At 43.3% G+C, this 14907-nt stretch overlaps 1 protein-coding gene across 1 annotated transcript in view; it reads right to left on the bottom strand.

The window, feature by feature from the left end:
- The window catches only part of GALNT16 (polypeptide N-acetylgalactosaminyltransferase 16), a 286276-nt gene that overhangs the window by 40548 nt on the left and 230821 nt on the right, over nt 1-14907 (bottom strand). The window lies entirely within an intron of this gene.

Genomic DNA, 14907 nt, shown 5'->3' with positions numbered 1-14907 from the left:
CTACTTTCTTCTTCTAGAACTACTAGCAAGCAATGAGAGAAAGATAAAAGAGGTTCCTAAAGTGAGATTTCTGAAAACTATTTAGCAACGTGGAGCCTCTGTGTCCTAAAACATTATTTCATGAAACACTTTTACATTACAATGCAAATGGAGTTCTACTAATTCTCTATTCCCAAAGCTGAAGTCAGATTTGATTGATCAACAAATGTTTTGCAATCTTTGACAGCTGGGCCAATTAATGTTCTACAGCAAGCACAGCCATTAATAACATGTTGTTACATTTATATGGCTTTATTCTGTACAGGTTTTTTATTACAAAATGGACATCTGTCTATTTGTCAGGCAGCTAACATTCCTATTATGTGCCTGCTGTTCTATTTTGACCATTTATCAAAAATATTAGTGTATGTAAAAGAGCTGCTAATAGCAATTGTAACAACTGTAAATGTAAAATGACCTACGCCTGTACAGGGACTAGGATATATAACATTTATGTTGCTGCGCTATGAAGACTATTGTTCTTGCTGCCGTAAAGGTGACAAAAAAGACAGCTGGTAATTATGTTGTGTTGTATCAAAGGACAGAAGTTGGCCATATTGCTCCTTTTGCTTTAAAGAAAACCTGAAAATGGTTTTATGCCAGTTTTATGTAATTATTTTTCTCAGTTTACAGTATCGAACAAAAGTGAGTACATCCCTCACATTTTTGTAAATATTTTATTATATCTTTTCATGTGAAAACACTGAAGAAATGATACTTTGCTACAATGTAAAGTAGTGAGTGTACAGCTTGTATAACAGTGTAAATTTGCTGTCTACTCAAAATAAATCAACACACAGCCATTAATGTCTAAACCGCTGGCAACAAAAGTGAGTACACCCCTAAGTGAAAATGTCTAAATTGGGCCCAAAGTTTCAAAGTTTCAAAAGTGTGGCCACCATTATTTTCCAGCACTGCCTTAACCCTTGTGGGCATGGAGTTCACCAGAGCTTCACAGGTAGCCACAGGAGTCCTCTTCCACTCCTCCATAACAACATCACAGAGCTGGTGAATGTTAGAGACCTTGCAATCCTCCACCTTCTGTTTGAGGATGCTCAATAGGGTTTGGGTCTGGAGACATGCTTGGCCAGTCCATCACCTTTACCCTCAGCTTCTTTAGCAAGGCAGTGGTCATCTTGGAGGTGTGTTTGGGGGTCGTTATTATGTTGGAATACTGCCCTGCAGCCCAGTCTCCCACCATCATACTTGACTGTAGGCAAGACACACTTGTCTTAATACTCCTCACCTGGTTGCCGCCATACACGCTTGACAACCAAATATGTTTTTCTTGGTCTCATCAGACCACATGATTGCAGTAATCCATGTCCTTAGTCTTCAGCAAACTGTTTGCGGGCTTACTTGTACGTTATCTTTAGAAGAAGCTTCCTTCTGGGACGAAAGCCATGCAGACCAATTTGATGCAGTGTGCGGCGTATGGTCTGAGCACTGACAGGCTGACCGCCCACCCCTTCAACCTCTGCAGCAATGCTGGCAGCACCCATATGTCTATTTCCCAAAGACAACCTCTGGATATGACGCTGAGCACGTGCACTCAATTTCTTTGGTCGACCATGGCAAGGCCTGTTCTGAGTGTAACCTGTCCCGTTAAACCGCTGTATGGTCTTGGCCACCGTGCTACAGCTCAGTTTCAGGGTCCTGGCAATATTCTTATAGCCTAGGCCATCTTTATGTAGCGCAACAATTCTTTTTTCAGATCTTCAGAGAGTTCTTTGCCATGAGGTGCCATGTTGAACTTCCAGTGACCAGTATAAGAGAGTGAGAGCGATAACACCAAATTTAACACACCTACTACCCATTCACACCTGAGACCTTGTAACACTAACAAGTCACATGACACTGGGGAGGGAAAATGGCTAATCGGGCCCAACTTGGACAGTTTCACTTAGGGTTGTATTCACTTTTGTTGCCAGCGGTTTAGACATTAATGGCATTGGCTGTGTGTTGAGTTATTTTGAGGGGACAGCAAATTTGCACTGTTATACAAGCTCTACACCCACTACATTGTAGAAAAGTGTCATTTCTTCAGTGTTGCCACATGAAAAGATATAATAAAATATTTGCAAAGAGTGAGGGGTGTACTCACATTTGTGAGATACTGTATATCATTTTAAACTGATGTACTGTATATAGTACATGGCAAAGGATTCCCAAAGCACTATGAGAGAGAGAGAGTACAGGAGAACCGATCTCCTTTTTTAGGCATGCTGTCTCATTAAAGAAAGGCTAAAGTTCCGCTGTCACAAACAGTGAGCAGACAGACTTTTGCACTATCCCTGTGTGCCAGGATGACGACATTATGCGAATGAGCAATAGTGATGTAATCTCATACAAGCCAATGAAGACAGCTAAAGACTGGCACCCAGAAGAAGACGACAGAGAGGGATGGGGACTGCTGAAGGAAAGGTAAGTATCGCACCCTTTAGTTCACTTTTTAAAAAAAACTTACACCGAGCTGTGTAGAGGGAGGGGGTGAGATGATGGGAATGAGTCGATGCTCAGGCTCATTTACTTGTGTGGCTAAATTTCACCTTGAGCTACTGAACTCTGTAAACAACAACTCCACTCACTGGCTCAAATGTAAAATCCAAACAAATGCAATATTACATGTTTACCTGATTAAAAGCAAATATATTGTTTTAAAAAATTGTATATTTATAAACATGGTAAACATGGTATATGGTATATGTCAAGCCCAAACTTTGTTTCGTTTTGGATAGAATGGGAAAGGTAAAATCCCTGTTACATTATAATTGCTAAACAAGGTCTGTTAGAAAGATTTAAAGGAAGACACCGCTTCTTAACTTTGAAAAGGTTAAGAATTGGGTTCACGGTACACTCATCAACAAAAGATTGACGGCTATTCTTGAGGACAAGTATGACAAATTCCAATGGGCTTGGCAGCCTTGGATAGATAATTTCCCACCCTCTCAAATGACTTCTTGATTCTTAGAGCTGTAAAGGTTCTATGTGCTACAGCCTAAAGACCCTTGTCTTCTTCGCTCCCGTCTCCCGCTCTCTTTCTGTATTTCTCTGTTTTCCTTGCTGCTTCCCTCTCTTATTGTTGTCAGGCTCTGGATCAATATGGTAGGCCATTGTCTCCTAAATTTTAAGCTAATCCCCCCCTTCTTTTTTTTTCTTTTTGGCTAGGCCTCTCGCTTATATCCTTCATTTGCGCCTTAGAGACTTGAAGATATCGATGGTTTAGACTACATGATTTTGCCTCGATTGCCTGGATTTTGTTCTTTTGGCAATTCTTTATTTTGAGCACAAACGACTTATGTTTTAGACGCTCAACCTATTTTTACAAAATTGATGTTCTGTAAGTCCTGTCTCATCCATATTCTGTCACAGTATTAGACTGATGCTGCTCTCATTTTGTATCTGGGGAGCAATAGTTGAACAATGTGCACTGAAATTTCACGTGTACATTTTGTTACTTCTCTTGTTATATTGAAAATCTTTAATAAAATTTCAGTAAAAGAAAGATTTAAAATTATTATTAGAAAGGCCCTTTCTGTCTATGTCCCTGTAGCAGATTTTCTCTCACTTCATGCCAGGTAAAAACGGAGCCTCGGAAAATAGCACAAACCAGACAGGAGTTCTAATCTTTTTCCACCTTTTCCAAAACTAGAAGGAAAAAGTTTTTTACTTGACACACTTTAACCACTACCTACCTCTTAAAATAGTGAAGTGATGGGAACTTATTTCTCCAATGGCATTTATAAATGATAAATCGGGCGGCTAATTTGCCCATTAATGCCTGTGATGGCTTTGTTCATATACACTGCAAAAACAGCAATCTGCGGGACTCTGTACCTTGGGATTGCTGTGATTGGTCATAGAGAGACCAATCAAGGCAATCACAGATGTAAACAGTGTAGTGTTTACATTTGTAAGCCCTCCCCTTTTTTCTTACAAGGTAATAGGAACCAATAAATAAATAAATTATTGATTAATTCCAGATTATGGCAGCAGCAGATTCAAGTAACTTTTTTTTGTAACGTTTTTATCCCACCTATCCTATACATTCACTATATGTGACCTTTACACTAACCCCATTCATCCTCTCCTCCCTTTGTTTATGACCTGTAATGCTGCTGCATTTAGTGCACCATTACTAAGCTCCATGTTTTAATCACCTGAACTCCAGCATGTTTTTCATTTAAAAAAAATTGTGGCAAAAAAATAAGATCACCTTGCGGTGTCTACTTTTCCAAAAAAAATTGTTTTTGATGTGTCTGTATGGCCCTGGCATTTTTATTCTATCAGAAAGGGAAACATTTTTTTTTTTTAGAAATGTTTGGTCAATTTTCCTATTTATAGGTAATAATACCCAGTGGCTATTAAATACCACCAACAGAAAGCTCTGAAGTAAAATGATCTAAAATTCATTTGGGTACAGTGCTGTATGACGGAGTAATGGTCAGCCTAACTATCAGAGCACTGAAAACTGAAACATAGCCTGGTAATGAAGGGGTTTTACAGACTGGCTGTGAATAAAGTAGAATTTCACTCTCTCAATCAATATTGACTATTTGTAAGTCTTATGCTGCTAGCATTAGAAAATACTTAGAAAGGTATATTATATTTACCGTATTTGCCGGCGTATATGGCGACTGGGCGTATAAGACAATCCCCTATTTTTCAAGTGAAAACATAGGTTTTGGGCAATACTCGCGGTATAAGACTACCCCCCTTCTGAGGCAACACCATTTAAAAAAAAACATTAGAACCATTAAAAAACACCAAGCAAGAATGCCAACTACTCATCCGCCATGCTGTGATACGTCATAAAGTAAATCAAACAATAATAACACAAACAGAGATCTATTGAATGCCACAACTCTGGAAAGTAGAATTTTTCACTAACCAAACCTATACCACTTTTGGGTTACATTCTATGGGAATTGTTCACCAAAATGCATTTAATAAACCCCCTGTCATATGTCCCAGATTTACCTGTCCCTCTTGGGTGCCTGGGACCTCAAAGGCAAACAGCAGGATGTATAGTAGTAGGAGATCAGTGAATGGATTTACCCAGGGAAGTATGGTGAGCGGTGTATTATTTTAATGAATACCACACCTGCTTGGATTGGCAGAGGCTGTACCATAATCAGCCCTTGCCTCTCTCTCTGAAAGCCAATCCAAGCAGGCTACTCTATGTAGCCTGCTTGGATTGGCAGAGGTTGTTACTCCAATCCAAGCAGGCTCTGTATTCATTAATATAATACATCGTTTGCCGGGATTGGCTCAACGGCGTATACTGTTTGTAGCTGAAGCCACATACAGTATTAGCAGACATTTGGGGGCTGACATCCATCGGGCAGCATTTTTTTATCCCCCGGCGTATAAGACGACCCCCGATTTTTGGGCATTTTCTTTAAGTGTAAAAGGTAGTCTTATATGCCAGAAAATACAGTACTTGTTTTAAACATTTTTTTTTACATTTCTTACTTTCTGGTAACTTTCTGGTTTCCAGGCATAGGAAAATGATGTCATACATCCCAGGAGTCTTCAGGAGGGGAGGAGGGGCTTTCTCAGCTAAGCACACACCTATGCATGCATGCCTGCGCAAAGGGCAGATGGATTCCAGGAAGTCAATTCTACATGAATCATCTGCTCTTATGCAAGATGGCCATTGCCAGAAATGCTAATGGAGATTTCTCAGCAAAATAAAGCATGAAGACATGGATGGATGGCGAATTTTCTTTGAATATTAAAAATGAAAAAGATAGGGGTTTTTTTTCGTTTCATGGTTCTCAGATGCAGTGTAGTTCTGCTTAAAGAAGGGAGCAAGATTTGTACAAAACCACTAGATGTGTATGTACTTTTATTGAATATAGAACTGTTCCCAATATCCATGGATATTATTATTAAGCCTTTCATGACTAAGCCTATTTCTGACATTTGCTAGAAAATTAGTTAGAACCCCCAAACATTATATATATTGTTTTAACAGAGAACCTAGAGAATAAAATGGTGATTGTTACAATATTTTATGTCACACGGTATTTGTGCAGGGGTGTTTTAACCACCGCAATACAGTGCAGTTAAACCCCCTTCCTGACCAGACCAATTTTCAGCTTTCAGCGCTCTCACAGTTTGAATGACAATTACTCAGTCATCCAACACTGTATCCATATGAAACTTGCGTCCTTTTTTTCACACAAATAGAGCTTTCTTTTAGTGGTATTTAATCACTAGTGAGTTTTTTATTTTTTGTGCTATAAATAAAATAAAATGTAAATTTTGTGAAAAAAATGCCCTTTTCTTTGTTTTTGTCATAAATTTTTGCTAATTAGTAATTTTTCTTCATACATTTTGGCCAAAATTTATACTGCTACCTATCTTTGGTAAAAATAACCCACATTAGAGTATATTATTTGGTCTTTGTGAAAGTTATAGAGTCTACAAACTATGGTGCCAATCGCTGAAAATTGATCACATCTGATCAGGCCTTCAGTACATCAGGTGTACCTCATTTCTTGAGACACTAACAAGTCAGGAAAGTACAAATACCCCCCAAATGACCCCTTTTTACAAAGTAGACATTCCAAGGTATTAAGTAAGTAGCATGATGAGTTTTTTTAATTTGTAACTTTTTCCCACAATTCTTTGCAAAATTAAGATTTTTTTTTATTATTATTATTTTTTTACAAAATTGTCATATTATCAGGTTATTTCTCACACACAACATATGCATACAACAAATTACACCCCAAAATACATTCTGCTACTCTTCCCGAGTACGGCGATACCACATGTGTGAGACTTTTACACAGCCTGGCCACATACAGAGCACCAATATTGATGTAGTACCTTCAGACGTTCTACGAGCAAAAATGACGCATCTCATTTCTCAACCACCTATTACACTTTTGAAGTCCCTGGAGTACCAGGACAATGGAATTTCCCATAAAATGACCCCATTTTGGAAAGCAAACACCCCAACATATAATCTGTGAGGCATAATGAGTCTTTTGAATGGTTACTTTTTTTCCAGAAGTTTTTGGAATATGTGGAAAAAAATTAAAACGCATTTTTTTTACACAAAATTGTCAATTTATGAGATATTTCTAACACATAGCATGTATATAGCAAAAATTACAACCCACAACACATTCTGCTACTCCTCCCGAGTATGGCGATACCACATGTGTAGGACTTTTACACAGCCTAGCCACATAGAGAGGCCGAACATTGAAGTAGTACGTTCAGGCGTTCTAGGAGCATAAATGACACATCTCATTTCATTCCTACCCATCACACCTTTGAAGGTCCTGGACCACCAGGACAGTGAAATTACCCACAAAATGACCCCATTTTGGAAAGCAAACACCCCAACGTATATTCTATGAGACATGGGCTGCAAATAGGTACTCGGGTACTCTGATGGGCTGGAGATAGGTACTCGGGTACTCTGATGGCCTGGTGACAGGTACTCGGGTACTCTGATGGCCTGGTGACAGGTACTCGGGTACTCTGATGGCCTGGTGACAGGTACTCGGGTACTCTGATGGCCTGGTGACAGGTACTCTGATGGCCTGGTGAAAGGTACTCGGGTACTCTGATGGCCTGGTGACAGGTACTCGGGGTACTCTGATGGCCTGGTGACAGGTACTCGGGGTACTCTGATGGCCTGGTGACAGGTACTCTGTTGGCTTGGTGACTGGTATTTGGGTACTCTGAAGGGCAGTGACAGGTACTCATATGGACTGTGACAGATACTTGGGTACTGAGATGAACTGTGACAGGTACTCAGATGAACTGTGACAGGTACTCGGGTACTCAGATGAACTGTGACAGGTACTCGGGTACTCAGATGAACTGTGACAGGTACTCGGGTACTCAGATGAACTGTGACGGGTACTCGGGTACTCAGATGAACTGTGACAGGTACTCGGGTACTCAGATGGACTGGGACAGGTACTCGCCTACTCGGGTACCCTGATGGACTGTGACAGGTACTCGGGTACCATAATGGACTGTGACGGGTACTCGGGTACTCTGATGGACTGTGACAGGTACTCGGGTACTCTGATGGACCGTGACAGGTACTCGGGTACTCAGATGAACTGTGACAGGTACTCGGGTACTCAGATGACGCATCTCATTTCTCAACCACCTATTACACTTTTGAAGGCCCTGGAGTACCAGGACAATGGAATTTCCCATAAAATGACCCCATTTTGGAAAGCAAACACCCCAACATATAATCTGTGAGGCAGAATGAGTCTTTTGAATGGTTACTTTTTTTCCAGAAGTTTTTGGAATATGTGGAAAAAAATTAAAACGCATTTTTTTTACACAAAATTGTCAATTTATGAGATATTTCTAACACATAGCATGTATATAGCAAAAATTACAACCCACAACACATTCTGCTACTCCTCCCGAGTATGGCGATACCACATGTGTAGGACTTTTACACAGCCTAGCCACATAGAGAGGCCGAACATTGAAGTAGTACGTTCAGGCGTTCTAGGAGCATAAATGACACATCTCATTTCATTCCTACCCATCACACCTTTGAAGGTCCTGGACCACCAGGACAGTGAAATTACCCACAAAATGACCCCATTTTGGAAAGCAAACACCCCAACGTATATTCTATGAGACATGGGCTGCAAATAGGTACTCGGGTACTCTGATGGGCTGGAGATAGGTACTCGGGTACTCTGATGGCCTGGTGACAGGTACTCGGGTACTCTGATGGCCTGGTGACAGGTACTCGGGTACTCTGATGGCCTGGTGACAGGTACTCGGGTACTCTGATGGCCTGGTGACAGGTACTCTGATGGCCTGGTGAAAGGTACTCGGGTACTCTGATGGCCTGGTGACAGGTACTCGGGGTACTCTGATGGCCTGGTGACAGGTACTCGGGGTACTCTGATGGCCTGGTGACAGGTACTCTGTTGGCTTGGTGACTGGTATTTGGGTACTCTGAAGGGCAGTGACAGGTACTCATATGGACTGTGACAGATACTTGGGTACTGAGATGAACTGTGACAGGTACTCAGATGAACTGTGACAGGTACTCGGGTACTCAGATGAACTGTGACAGGTACTCGGGTACTCAGATGAACTGTGACAGGTACTCGGGTACTCAGATGAACTGTGACGGGTACTCGGGTACTCAGATGAACTGGGACAGGTACTCGGGTACTCAGATGGACTGGGACAGGTACTCGCCTACTCGGGTACCCTGATGGACTGTGACAGGTACTCGGGTACCATAATGGACTGTGACGGGTACTCGGGTACTCTGATGGACTGTGACAGGTACTCGGGTACTCTGATGGACCGTGACAGGTACTCGGGTACTCAGATGAACTGTGACAGGTACTCGGGTACTCAGATGACGCATCTCATTTCTCAACCACCTATTACACTTTTGAAGGCCCTGGAGTACCAGGACAATGGAATTTCCCATAAAATGACCCCATTTTGGAAAGCAAACACCCCAACATATAATCTGTGAGGCAGAATGAGTCTTTTGAATGGTTACTTTTTTTCCAGAAGTTTTTGGAATATGTGGAAAAAAATTAAAACGCATTTTTTTTACACAAAATTGTCAATTTATGAGATATTTCTAACACATAGCATGTATATAGCAAAAATTACAACCCACAACACATTCTGCTACTCCTCCCGAGTATGGCGATACCACATGTGTAGGACTTTTACACAGCCTAGCCACATAGAGAGGCCGAACATTGAAGTAGTACGTTCAGGCGTTCTAGGAGCATAAATGACACATCTCATTTCATTCCTACCCATCACACTTTTGAAGGTCCTGGACCACCAGGACAGTGAAATTACCCACAAAATGACCCCATTTTGGAAAGCAAACACCCCAACGTATATTCTATGAGACATGGGCTGCAAATAGGTACTCGGGTACTCTGATGGGCTGGAGATAGGTACTCGGGTACTCTGATGGCCTGGTGACAGCTACTCGGGTACTCTGATGGCCTGGTGACAGGTACTCGGGTACTCTGATGGCCTGGTGACAGGTACTCGGGTACTCTGATGGCCTGGTGACAGGTACTCTGATGGCCTGGTGAAAGGTACTCGGGTACTCTGATGGCCTGGTGACAGGTACTCGGGGTACTCTGATGGCCTGGTGACAGGTACTCGGGGTACTCTGATGGCCTGGTGACAGGTACTCTGTTGGCTTGGTGACTGGTATTTGGGTACTCTGAAGGGCAGTGACAGGTACTCATATGGACTGTGACAGATACTTGGGTACTGAGATGAACTGTGACAGGTACTCAGATGAACTGTGACAGGTACTCGGGTACTCAGATGAACTGTGACAGGTACTCGGGTACTCAGATGAACTGTGACAGGTACTCGGGTACTCAGATGAACTGTGACAGGTACTCGGGTACTCAGATGAACTGTGACAGGTACTCGGGTACTCAGATGGACTGGGACAGGTACTCGCCTACTTGGGTACCCTGATGGACTGTGACAGGTACTCGGGTACCATAATGGACTGTGACGGGTACTCGGGTACTCTGATGGACTGTGACAGGTACTTGGGTACTCTGATGGACCGTGACAGGTACTCGGGTACTCAGATGAACTGTGACAGGTACTCGGGTACTCAGATGAACTGTGACAGGTACTCGGGTACTCAGATGAACTGTGACAGGTACTCGGGTACTCAGATGAACTGTGACAGGTACTCGGGTACTTAGATGGACTGGGACAGGTACTCGCCTACTCGGGTACCCTGATGGACTGTGACAGGTACTCGGGTACCATGATGGACTGTGACGGGTACTCGGGTACTCTGATGGACTGTGACAGGTACTCGGGTACTCTGATGGACCGTGACAGGTACTCGGGTACTCTGATGGACCGTGACAGGTACTCGGGTACTCTGATGGACCGTGACAGGTACTCGGGTACTCTGATGGACCGTGACAGGTACTCGGGTACTCTGATGGACCGTGACAGGTACTCTGGTACCCTGATGTGCCGTGACAGGTATTCGGGTACCCCGATGGACTGTGACAGGTACTCTGATGGACCGTGACAGGTACTCGGGTACCCTGATGTGCTGTGACAGGTACTCGGGTACTCTGATGGGCTGTGACAGGTACTCGGGTACTCTGATGGGCTGGGACAGGTACTCGGGTACTCTGATGGGCTGGGACAGGTACTTCGGGTACTCTGATGGGCTGGGACAGATACTCAAATACTCTGATGGACTGTGACAGGTACTCTGATGGACTGTGATTGACAGGTACTATGAGGGGTGGTAACAGGTCCTCTTTAATGGGGGGGGCAATCAGTGTGATTGGTGTACACTAGGCGGTAACGAGATGTTACCGCAATCTCCTCCTCACACACGATCGGTGTGTGAGGAGGAGAATAACCCGGTAACATCACGTTACCGCGGTTTGTTTACATTTTAGTGATCGGCTGTGAAAGGATCACAGCCGATCACGTGGGTAAACAGCCGGCCAATGGCTGTTTACCAGCGTCGGTGACAAGCAGTGTTCCCAGGGAACACGCCGCCACCGCCGTGCACGCGCAGCGCGCTCGCGATCGCGCGCATGCACCGTGCACAGCCGGGGTGTGACCATGTGTGATCGGCCGTGACTTCATCACGGCCGATCACGTGGTAAACAGCCATAACCAATGGCTGTTCACCCCGTTCGGTGGCGAGCGGTGTCTCCGTGACACGCTGCCACCGAAGAAACATTCCCTGTTTAAATGGGAGGCCGTCATATGACACAATAGGTGCGCCGCCTGGTCGTCATTGGACGGTCGGCGGTCAGCATCTAGTTAAACGCAACTTTTTGGGAAAAGGGACACTTTCATTAATTAAAAAAAAAAAAACAGTTAAGTTATCCCAACTTTTTTATATAACGTGAAAGATGATGTTACACCGGGTAAATAAATACCAAACACGTCGCGCTTTATAATTGCACACACATGATGATGATCACAGCGATACCTCACATGTGTGATTTGAACACCGATTACATATCCAGGCGCGACTTCCGTATGTGTTTTCTTTGCTGTGTGAACTTGCGGTGATGGGAGCGCTTTGAAATTTTTTTTTTCTTATTTATTAAATTTATTTTTATATTATTAAATTGTGTTTTAAAAAAAAAAATGTGATCATTTTTATTGCTGTCACAAGGAATGTAAACATCCCTTGTGACAGTAATAGGTGGTGACAGGTACTCTTTATGTAGGGATTAGGGGATCTAAAAGACCTCCAATCCCTCCTTTGCACTTCAAAGTATTCATATCACTGAAAACGGTGTATCAGAATACCGTATATTTTTTTAAATCCGACGCCATTGGCAGCCTTGTAAACCGGAAGTGACGTTCGTTACAGTCTGTCACTAGCCGCTGGAATCGGTGGATGTTCGATTGGGCCTTCCGGTGGAACGGGAGGCCCGGAAAGAGGACGTCCCCTCCCGCTCCTCTGGTATAAAAGCCGAGCGGCTTTTAGCCGCATCAATTGTATTACCTGGAAAGCCGATCGCTTGCTCTAGACAACAGTACCAGGATGATGCCTGCAGCTGCGGGCATCATCACGGTATAGCCCCCGAAAGCCGAGTACGCACATTTGCGTACGCTCGGCGGGAATGGATTAACCCCCCATAAACCAGATTGTGATTTAAGTTTAGGGCCTGTTTCACACGGGCTTCAGCTTGTATAAAAGCAGTGTGTACAGCAAGAAAAGACAAAGCTTTTAACCAATTCAGCCCTGGAGGTTTTTACCCCCTTAATGACCAGGGCATTTTTTGCGATACAGCACTGCGTTTTTTTAACTGAAAATTGCGAGGTCCTGCGACGTTGTACCCAAATAAAATTGATGTCCTTTTTTTCCCAAAAATAGAGCTTTCTTTTGGTGGTATTTGTTCACCTCCGTGTTTTTTTTTCGTGCTATAAACAAAAAAAGACCCACAATTTTGAAAAAAAACATTTTTTTTTAACTTTTTGCTATAATACATATTCAATAAAAAAAATTAAAAAATCTAATTTCCTAATCAATTTAAGCCAATATGTATTCAGCTACATATTTTTGGTTAAAAAAATCCCAATAAGCGTATATTGATTGGTTTGTGAAAAAGTTATAGCATCTACAAATGATGGGATATTTTTATGAAATCTTTATTTATTTTTTTATTTACTAGTAATGGCGGTGATTAGCGATATTTAACATGACTGCGACATTGCGGCGGAGAAATCGGACACCTAACTGACAATTTTGACACTTTTTTGGAGACCATTGACACTAATACAGTGAGCAGTGCTAAAAATATGCACTGTTACTATACTAATGACACTGGCAGAGAAGGGGTTAACATCAGGGGCGATCAAAGGGTTAAATATGTCCCTAGGGAGTGCTTGTTAACTAGGTGGGGATTGTTCTGACTGGGTGAAGACAGAGATCGGTGTTCCTGCTTAGCAGGAACACGAGATTTCGATCTTCTCCCCTGTTAGAACGGCGATCTGACTTGTTTACATAGGCAGATCACCGTTCTGCCTCTCCCTGGAACGATTGCGGGTGGCCGGCGGACATCGTGTCTGTGGGTCCTGCGAATTGCCATCCCCACTATTGCATGAAATTATGTACAGGTACGTCGTTTAGCGCAATAGAGCCGACCTGCCGCAGTACTGCAGTAGGAGGTCAGCAAGTGGTTAAAGTACCATTCAGTTCCAGTTTGTAAATGTTGAACACAGATCCTAATGGGAGTGCTGTTTGCCACTTTAACCACTTTAGTACTGGCCACTTTTATCCCCTTTCTGCCCAGGCCAATTTTCCGCTTTCAGCGCTGTCTCACTTTGAATGACAATTGTGTGGTCATGCAACACTGTACCCAAATTAAACTTTTATCATTTTTTTTCACACAAATAGAGCTCTCTTTCGGTGGTATTTAACCACTTCCCGCCTGGCCTATAACAGAATGATGGCCGGGTGGTGGTTCAGTTATCCTGACTGGGCGTCATATGATGTCCATCAGGATAACTACCGGCACACCAGTGGGGGCACGCATTGTGGCGATCGTTGTTGCGGCCTTTCACTCTGACATGCTGCAACTCGGATCTAGGTAAAGAGTCTCTGAAGGAGACCAGCCGTGTCCAATCACAGCTGATCACGATGTAAAAAGGAAGAACCGTTTATCGGCTTTTCCTCACTCACATCTGACAGAGTAGGGTAGAGGAGAGCCGATCGGCTGCTCTCCTGACATCGGGGGTCTGCGTTCATAGTTTATCAGAGCAGCCCCCCTCGGTTGCCCGTCCAGGACCACCAGGATGCCGCCAAGACCACCAGGGATGGCCACCACACAGGACCACCAGGTATGCCACCCTAGACCACCAGGCATATGCCAATCAGTGCCCAGGCAGCTGCCAATCAGTGCCAATGAAAAGTGCCTGCCAGTGCCACCAGTGATGCCTATCAATGAAATCTATCAGTGCCGCCTTTTAGTGCCACCTATCAGTGCTGCCTATCAGTGTCCAGCAATGCAGTCTATCAGTGCCATACATAAGTACCCATCAGTGCAGCCTTTCAGTGGCCAGTGTCGCCTATCACTGCCCATCAGTGCCCACCAGTGCCACCTATGAGTGCCCCTATCAATGCCCATCAGTGCTGCTTATCAGTGCCACCTATCAGTGCCCATAAGTGCTGCCTATCAGTGCCCATCGTCAGTGCCACCTCATCAGTACCATCTCATTGGTGTCACCTCATCGGTGCCGCCTTATCAGTGCCCATCAGTGAAGGAGAAAACTTACTTATTTACAACATTTTCTAACAAAAACAAAGATTTTTTTTTTTAACATTTTCGGTCTTTTTTTATACGCTTAACA

The sequence above is a fragment of the Lithobates pipiens genome, unplaced genomic scaffold, assembly GCF_037356315.1.
Source record: "Lithobates pipiens isolate NorthernLeopardFrog02 unplaced genomic scaffold, aLitPip1_a1.2 Scaffold_30, whole genome shotgun sequence".
Taxonomy (NCBI): Eukaryota; Metazoa; Chordata; class Amphibia; order Anura; family Ranidae; genus Lithobates; species Lithobates pipiens.
Note: the sequence above shows the minus strand (reverse complement) of the source record. Positions and strands in the feature narration are given on the sequence as shown.